Source organism: Ascaphus truei, chromosome 20 (genome assembly GCF_040206685.1).
Source record: "Ascaphus truei isolate aAscTru1 chromosome 20, aAscTru1.hap1, whole genome shotgun sequence".
Lineage (NCBI taxonomy): Eukaryota > Metazoa > Chordata > Amphibia > Anura > Ascaphidae > Ascaphus > Ascaphus truei.
Genome location: NC_134502.1, coordinates 12171648 through 12181651, shown reverse-complemented (window position 1 = coordinate 12181651; position 10004 = coordinate 12171648). Strand labels below are relative to the sequence as shown.

General features: G+C 40.8%; 1 pseudogene; it reads left to right on the top strand.

The window, feature by feature from the left end:
- Positions 1-8525: 8525 nt before the first annotated feature.
- Positions 8526-9456, top strand: LOC142470906 (olfactory receptor 11A1-like; annotated as a pseudogene).
- The last annotated feature ends 548 nt before the right edge of the window (positions 9457-10004 follow it).

Below are 10004 nucleotides of genomic sequence, written 5' to 3'. Positions count from 1 at the left end.
ACACAGGACACAGGACACAGCACACAGACAGGCAGGAGACACACAGCACACAGACAGGCAGGAGACACACAGCACACAGACAGGCAGGAGACACACAGCACACAGACAGGCAGGAGACACACAGCACACAGACAGGCAGGAGACACACAGCACACAGACAGGCAGGAGACACACAGCACACAGACAGGCAGGAGACACACAGCACACAGACAGGCAGGAGACACACAGCACACAGACAGGCAGGAGACACACAGCACACAGACAGGCAGGTGACACACAGCACACAGACAGGCAGGTGACACACAGCACACAGACAGGCAGGAGACACACAGCACACAGACAGGCAGGAGACACACAGCACACAGACAGGCAGGAGACACACAGCACACAGACAGGCAGGAGACACACAGCACACAGACAGGCAGGAGACACACAGCACACAGACAGGCAGGAGACACAAAGCACACAGACAGGCAGGAGACACACAGCACACAGACAGGCAGGAGACACACAGCACACAGACAGGCAGGAGACACACAGCACACAGACAGGCAGGAGACACACAGCACACAGACAGGCAGGAGACACACAGCACACAGACAGGCAGGAGACACACAGCACACAGGACACAGGACACAGCACACAGACAGGCAGGAGACACACAGCACACAGACAGGCAGGAGACACACAGCACACAGACAGGCAGGAGACACACAGCACACAGACAGGCAGGAGACACACAGCACACAGACAGGCAGGAGACACACAGCACACAGACAGGCAGGAGACACACAGCACACAGACAGGCAGGAGACACACAGCACACAGACAGGCAGGAGACACACAGCACACAGACAGGCAGGAGACACACAGCACACAGACAGGCAGGAGACACACAGCACACAGACAGGCAGGAGACACACAGCACACAGACAGGCAGGAGACACACAGCACACAGGACACAGCACACAGCACACAGCACACAGGCAGGAGACACACGCAGGACACACGCAGGACATAGCCTCACCTCTCTCTGCTGCACGCCTTTTCTCTGCTCTTTGGCCCCACCCCCAGGCTCCTGCACCTCCTCCTGATTGGCTGCTGCTGTGTAATGCAGCCAATCAGGATGGAGCAAGCTGCCCAGCCTTTTAGCAGAAGCTCTGCTCTCTCCCTTCTCGCACCGGTTCTGCGAACTGAGGAAAATTTAGGTACAGGTTCGCACGAACCGGTGCGAACCGGCTGAATCCCACTACTGTGTACCCCCCTTAACCTAGGGATTCTCTCAGCTACAGGGATACCTATTCATCCCTGTGCCTCATTGACCTTTCTGGGCTATGCTGAAGCAGGGTACCCTAGTGGTGAGTCACGCTTGTGTTTTCAAGGGGAGATATTGCTGGGACAATGTGCCTACATGTATCTGAGAATCAGGCATGATTCCTGGGTACATTTATAGGGGAATCGACAACTCCGGACCCTGACATCCTAGGCACATTCTGTCAACAGTTCCCCCATAAAATCCCCCTTAAAACTCATCCCCTAGCAATCCCTGCTTGCTGGCATGCCCGGAAAGGGAAAAAACACAAAAAAATACTTTATTACAGATAATACATTGGAAAGATACAATGTTACTGGGCCCAAGAGCTAACCCTCTTGGACCCATATACACAGATCAGGGGTAACTCTGGTGGCAGTGATTAAACAAGGCTCTGGGCACAGATAGGGGACCTATGGCAGTGAGGCACCCTGTTATGTGCCAGACCCCCTAAACCGGGGACTATCAGTCCCAGTTGTATTTTTTATAAACACCCTATCTGTTGGGTACATTTAATTAATTACAAGGCAGTTCTACCATAGTCCACCATCTGAACGGTCTTCTCTTTCAACCAGTATACTGTACAATCAGCATACGGATATACTGTATGGAAAGGCAAGATAAAACTAGCCAATCTAGGCCAGGTGATAAAAAAGCATAATATTAACCCCTTATAATAATAATAGCATGTTCTTGTATAGCGATGTTAGTTTTACTTAGCGCTTTACAGAGACATTTTTGCAGCCACAAGTCCCTGCCCGATGGAGCTTGCAATCAATGTTTTTTGGTGCCTGAGGCACAGGGAGATAAAGCGACTTGCCCAAGGTCCCAAGGAGTCGACACCAGGCTTCTCTCTATGCCAGTCAGTGTCTTTACGCACTGAGCTGCTTCTTCTCCCTAATTATTATTAGACCAAGGGGACAGTTACTCATGGTCAACCGATGACTAGCACACGTTATACTTTTTGTGTTTTGTTTGTAGGGTGTTTATGTTTTTTCTTCACCCCTTTCACAAATTTTAACACAGCTATATCAACTTTTAGGGAATCTATTCCTTTGTCTCTCTCTGACACTGTCTATTTTTCAGCCGTTTTATCTTTTAATCTCTTCCATTCTCTTTGCTACATTCTGTATCTCCCAATGTGTATGTCCCTCTTATCATCTGTTTCCTATCAGTCTTCTGGACTCCCCTGTTTAACACTTGTTTAACCCATAAGACACATCACTGTAATTAGATCACTTTACTTCTTCAGTAAAATGTAATTGTCACATTGAGAGCAACTATGGGCCTTATGCAGAGTGCATCGTTATTTCGAAATTCGCCATTTTTTGTACAATTTCGCGCAGAAACCGGCAGAAAATGGCGAGTTCCGAAAAACGCACCATTTTGTTTTTTCAATTGCTAAAATTCGCCTCGCGGCTGGCGAGAACCTCCATCTCGCCATTTTTAAAACTCTCCGAATGCAGAGAGGTGCGAACGGCAAGTATCGGCTGTTCGCGCCAAAAAATGGCGCGATTCTCGCATTTTTGCCGCGCCAGGAAAAGATGGCAAGATGGCGCTCGCCGCCTATAGTAAAGGGGGAAAAAAAGGCGCAAATTTGTTTTTACGCGTTTCTGAAGCGCGCATCTCGCCAATTTAAACTCGCCACACGCATCCATGTTAAACATAGCAGAATTCGCACTTTTCTGCATATGGAGAATAAAACTCTCCAAAAAAGCTACTTTTTATGAAATTCGCCAATTTTAAAATTCTATGCTCTCTGCATGAGGCCCTATATGTCTGTTGTGTTTCATTGGCCTTACCGCTTTCTCTCTCTCCTTTAATTACACTCAAGGGACAATCAAGTCATATTCTCCATACAACTTGAATTCCAAATAGGTGCCTCTCCTGCCTTATTATGAGGTATAAAAGAAAAATGTGAAGCACTGAATTTTACACCAGGCATCTGAATTACCATTGTATTAAATCATTTCACACAGCACAATGATAGTTAAGAAATTAGCAATAAATGTATTTTTGACAGTGTGGGTTTACAATTAACAGATTAGTGTTACTCAGCATCCCCAATTATATTCACACTTCTCTTGGACTGAGGAGCACAAGAAATTTGCAGCAAAGTCTCTTTTTAATGAGACTTTTTATGAGGAAATACAAATGGAAAAATCCATCTTCTTTTCAAGTATGACTTGGGAAGGACCCAGAAGAGAATAGGATCTGACCAGCATCACAAATCATGTTTCTGTGACAAGGTAAATAACTGAACCTCCTGCCCTATAGTTCCCTAGTTTGCTCATCTACTCTAGTCATAGATTTTCAGTGTTATATAGTTGTGTTTTAGTACAATGCACTCTTTTTTTTTTTGCTTGAAAAATGTAATCTACAGTATTTGAACACTGGAGAGGTACCCATGCAAAGCAACAATGCTCAGAGCATGGTAAGCAAAACTAAAGTTTTTTTAATTTTTTCCTCTTGTACTGTATCTGTTAAAATATATAATTGTGATAGTCCAGTAACTCTACATTAATGTGAAATTCAGAACATAAAACTGAGGTTTAAAACTGCACTCTACTCATGTAAAACAATTAGTAGGATAAGGAATCAGAGAGAAGTTAAAAACTGGTTAACAGATAAATTAAGTAATAGGAACAATTTATTTATCAAAAATAATCCTCAAAATTCTCAAATTAAAAACATACTGTATGAAGAACGAACCTTTAAAAACATGTAACTGTTGCTTGGTACATCTCACAGTGTCATATTCATTCCAGACAAACAAGAAAGACAAACTCTATTTGAATACTTTACTAATATATTTGGGGGGAAAAATAAGTTTCCATTCAAGCTAACAATTAATCTTTTTAACGCATTTTAGCTTCAAATTCCTCTATTTTATTAAGATTTCTTCACCATGCTATGCACCAGACTGTCTGTGTTTCCAACTCACTCGTTTTTTTTTCTGCTCATTGATTTTTACTTTTTTGTATCCAAGAACTAATTAATTAGACATGCTATTGTTATATTGGATGTGCATTGGGGCTTCTTTGTTTACTACTGTTTATCCAAAAATTTTAATGATCTGATCTGCTAAAACCCATTCACTTTACGGCACCTTTAGACTTAAAAAAAACCTTATCAGAGAAGTTCAAGATTGAAAGTAAAAAAAAAAACGTTATTTCATTACACATTTATAAAAACTGTTCTATCCTGGGCTTCCTAGAGTTCAGTAATCTTTGACAGGCAACTACTGTAAACTCAGCCCCTTCTTACATGCAATGATGGAGTCTTCTTTGAATTTCTTATTAACTATATTTACAGGAACTAACAGAAAAGAAGTGAAAACGTTCCAGAATGTACAAAATAAGGAGTTTGCTAAAAATAAAATAAAAACTATACTATATCTAGAAGTCCAGGGGTGATAATAGCCACAGCCAGAGCTGAGGATAGAAACTGCTACAGCACAGATCAAGAGGACAACAGGAACCCTCCCAGGAAGTAGGAAGAGAATTTAGGCAAACAAGACCGCAGAGGGGGGAGCATAGTTGTTAATGGCAACAGGCTGGTTCTGTTACAAAGAGACTGTACATAGAAGTAGAGGGGACAGGGAATGGGAGGAACTGGAGCAAAGGTTACTAAGCAACAGCAGGAACAAAACAACACAGAGCTAGAGACAGAACAAAAACCTTTACTATGAAAATATGTAACTTAAATAAAATAACGACCAATAGTAAACGGTTCTGAGCAGATTCTCTAGTTGCAAAGTACAAATTACCTTATAAGACATACAAGCATACCTAATAATAATAAAAAAAATAATCATAAATCCATCCAATCAGCAGTATTTTAAATGAGTAAGGTTAATGATCCAACATCAACATATCCCAAAACAACATTTAACATGCAATGGCAGTGTAACAAAAAGATCCAATGAGTAACATAAAAATAAATTGATAATTAATCCAAATTTCTCACCAGATACCATCATGCCGATATAGCCAGATCTAAAGTTTAAGTTTATGCTATCGTAGGGAACCACCGAATCATGACTGCAAAATCTCCGGCAGCAGGAAAGCTCTCCATGGTGGGTTCCATTTGGAAAATTCATGCAAAACAAAAACAGCTAATAATGCAGCTACTGTGTTATTCAATCTAATGTTTAACTTTATCTTTTTGCTGTGGTTATGTATTTATTGATCTGTAAGTCCTATTACTCTAATCGCTGTGCAATGTTTTATTGCTTTTGCTTTACAACTCCTCAACAATGAATAGTTGCAATAGTGCAACTTTAGAAATGTTGGTGAATGATTTCCTTACATAGATATTGGTCCATATAAGAATTAGTATGTGCTAGAATCATTTGTTGCTATATATGCACACTATAGGGGCCGATTCACTAAGCAGTGAGCTTTTGAAAAAAGTGTCGCTAAGCCATGCACAATTATAAACCTGACAATTTAACCTTCTGTGGCATTGAATTGGTGAAACTCAATTGGAGAGGGGGATTTTATTAAAAGAATTTCCCAACATGAATCCTATTGGATTTACACACTTAAATCCTTGACCCCTCTAGGACATAATATTGAGTTTGATCTGGTGTCATTTCTGTAAATCTATTTTGAGTCATTTCATTTCCCTATGATTTTGTTGTTAGCTATGTAGTTAATATTTCTACCCTTCACCATGTAATATACTTTGCCTATGGAGATATAATTTTGTGTATAAAGAAAAGTTACATCTAAATGTAATTAGTCTGCCTGTGTACCTGCATGGCTAAATAGTATAAAATAATTGGTATATACTGATGCTTAGCTTGAATACCCAGGTATCTCTACTAAATACTATGGTGACTCCATTGTTTAACCCCATTATACTGTATACAGCTTAAGGAACCAGGAGATCAGATACAGTCATGAGTAAACTGAACTTGAGACATTTTTTTTAAATAAAAAATAAAATATGGGAGATAAATACAGTAGGTATAGATGCTTTCACATCACATATATTAGTGTCAACCATACTGTGGTTCCTGGACCTCTGGTAATCAATATTTATTGAAGAGAGTATGTATGGTGGTCCGCTAATTGATTATCAACACTGAAATAGTCAGTGGAAATGTTTAATGAGAAAACAGAAACATGTTTTTAAATTTTTTTGATTTCTTGCTATAGTGTACCTGTACAAATGAATGGGTGAAGGGTGAGGGTAGTTGCCTGGAGAGGATGGTTAGGCCTCCTGGGTGGGTAGTGGGAGAGGGTGGGTTAACCCCTTAATTACTATAGTGGTTACTAACCGCTAAATTGATTAAGGGGTTAGGGGACATTAGATTGTATTTTTGATTGTACTGAATTGTTTGTGGCAACGGAGGACATGGACAGTGATGAGGATGGGCTTCATCGTGGCAGCCTGGCAGGGGTGAGTGCAAGTTTTATTTATTTTATTTCGCCAGCTTAATGTTTTATTTGTAATGGACAAAAGCACTATTATCCATACCTAGATAATAGTAATTTTGGCCATTAATTGTACTGTATGTGTTAGGGGGCAGGGGAGGGGGTGTATTTATTTAAAAGTATTGCCTGTTATGTTCTTTTGGCCACACTTTTGGTACCGCAGGCCAGCAGGGACCCCGGACTCCCGCGGGGATCAACCGAGGGCCACGGACTCCCGCGGGGATCACCCGGGGACACCCGCCGGCCTGTTGTATTAATTGTGGGGTGAATAAAACGTAAACAATGATTTTATTCATGGCTCCATTTCTTTTGCAAAGAAGAAGAAGCAGGCACACGGTCTTACTCAAAAGGAGGTTTAATATGCCATAAAGTCCAACGTTTCGGCAGTCAAATACTGCCTTTCTCAAGGTGAAGGCTTCTCACCTTGAGAAAGGCAGTATTTGACTGCCGAAACGTTGGACTTTATGGCATATTAAAACTCCTTTTGAGTAAGACCGTGTGCCTGCTTCTTCTTCTTTGTACTGGAACATTTGGGACTACAGGAGCTCCCCAGGACCAGCGCACCGGCAGCTAAGTACCCCACCTCTATTACCATTGATATTGAGTGTGTGTCTCATCCTCTGTCTATCCATTTCTTTTGCGCCAGCCTTTAGCTGGTGCAAAAATCTGGCGTGCTTTTAAAGTATGATTCACTTATCACTGCTTAGTGAATTGCGCTGACTGGCAAAAAACGGTGCGTTTGCTTTTTTTTTGCCTGATCGGACGTATTTTTTTTCATTTTGGGGGGGGGGGGGGGTTGAAAAAATGCCTTTTACGGCCGATAAAGCACTGTTATCACTGCTTAGTGAATAGCACAGTAGGCAATATCTGTCTTAAAAGCCATTTATCGTACTTAAAAACAGTTATCACTGCTTAGTGAATCGCCCCCCTCTGTATTTATATGGAGTCAGAACTTTGCAGAAAACACATTAGAAAACAGCCAAATGTACTATAAGAAATGTATTCATCATAAAAGCATTTGATAGGCGAGGGAGTCCCCTGCCCTGGAGATCATAAAGTCTCAGTGGGATGTTTGGAGACTTACAGACAGTTGGGAAAGGAATAAGTGCAGGAGATAGCAATGTCTGTCCACGATGGTTGGTAAGTGCTTTTATGGGTGCGGGGAGAAGAGGACATCATAAATTCAAGTTTTTGATATGTACAATTCAAATGGTTTCTTTTAAGATTTGACTTGTATGTAAAGAAAGAAGGTGCTGCGTCAATAGTGAGGCTATAGGACCCTCAGGTTGGGGAGCAGATGTAGTGTTATGCTTTTTACAATAACAGTAGGCTCCTTTCCCTACATGTTTAAAGCTGTATCCTATATAATTCATTTTAAACTGTGGAACCGTTTAGGAATATATTATATCTCAGTGGTATTCTTTACAAATTGTATGACTTTCCTTATCCTACATGTGTGTACAAATAAGGTACTACTGATATAATAGATCTTCTTTTATTTAAAATACATTAACAGCCTTCTCATAAAATTTATAACCGCACTATATAATAGTAATTTTCAATGATTTAATTTTAAAATATTGAAAAAAACAAATAAAAATTATTGGATCTTGAAGAGTACAATATACGCCTCTACCTCATTTCTCTAGTTACCTTCCTATGAAACTTCTGTGTGTCACAGAACAGTTTAAGAGCACTAAATTGTGAAACTGATGTTAAAAATGTCAGATAAATGATTGTATCTGGTCTTATTCCATCTGCAGGAGATGCTAACGAAGAACCAGACAATGGTCAAGGAATTTCTGCTCCTGGGATTTCAGAATCTTCACAACTTCAAGATCTTGGTCTTCTTACTTCTCATTATTATTTATGTTGCAACAGTAGCTGCAAATCTTCTGATCATTGCACTAATTTCAACTAGTCACCAGCTCCAATCCCCCATGTACTTCTTTCTCAGTCACCTTTCTCTCTCTGATGTGTTAATCTGCACCAACATTGCCCCTGTCACTCTACGAGTCATATTAGCAGGTGGAAGCCCCATATCTGCTACAGACTGTACCACCCAGTTTTATTTCTTTGTTTCTTCTGCAATTATAGAGTGCTGTCTTCTAACAGTGATGTCCTATGATCGGTACTTGGCCATTTGTGACCCTTTGCACTATACCACTATTATGAACCCCAGACTTCCTTATCACCTGGTTATTTGGTCTTGGATGGCAGGTTTTGTTATATCTCTGATCACTACTGTTTTTATACTTCAATTGCAGTTCTGTGGCCCCAATGTCATTGACCATTTCTTCTGTGAACTTGCACCTCTCCTTGAGCTTTCATGCTCTGACATATCACTTGTACAAATGTTGGTATCCATAGAAGCCATTTTAATGGGACTTTTACCATTTGCATTCGTCATTGTAACATATAGCAGTATCTTCATCACTATCCTCAGGATACCCTCCACCACTGGGAGACAGAAAGCCTTCTCTACTTGCAGTGCCCACCTGGCTGTTGTGTGCACATATTATGGGACACTGATGGTTCTTTATGTGGCTCCATCCAGAGGGAAAACCATTGAATTTGAATAAGGTCCTATCTCTACTAAATACTATGGTGACTCCATTGTTTAACCCCATTATATACAGCTTAAGGAACCAGGAGATCAGGACAGTCATGAGTAAACTGAACTTGAGACATTTTTTTTAAATAAAAAAAAAATATTATTGAAAAGAGTATGTATGGTGGTCCGCTAATTGATTATCAACACTGAAGTAGTCAGTGGAAATGTTTAATGAGAAAACAGAAACATGTTTTTAAAAAATGCGCTGAGATGAAGTACATCCAGTGTATGGAGTGTGTGCCTTGGACCCTTGTAGTGGAGGGGGGAGGGGGTAGTGGGGTTGGGAGAGGGTGAGTGCTGTGATGTGTAGAGCAATTAACCCTAAACTGCTAGATGTGGTGAATATATCATAGGTGCATATGGTAAAGCCCTCGTAGCAGTCTACACCAGATCAACAATAGGTTGCACAATTGATTGATGATAGCAACTGTTAGATAAATGTAGTCAAAAGACAACAGTTGACTTCAGAAATTCAACAAGTGAAATGGGTAGCTCCTTGCCAAAAACCTAAGTCAACATAAAGTGGTAGCAATAGCCAAAACAAAAAAAAGTCTGTATAAAGTCCATAGATGGGTGTCAAGATTCTAAATGCTGCCCCTGTATAGGAAAACCAGTGCAGAGTACCTAAAAGGAA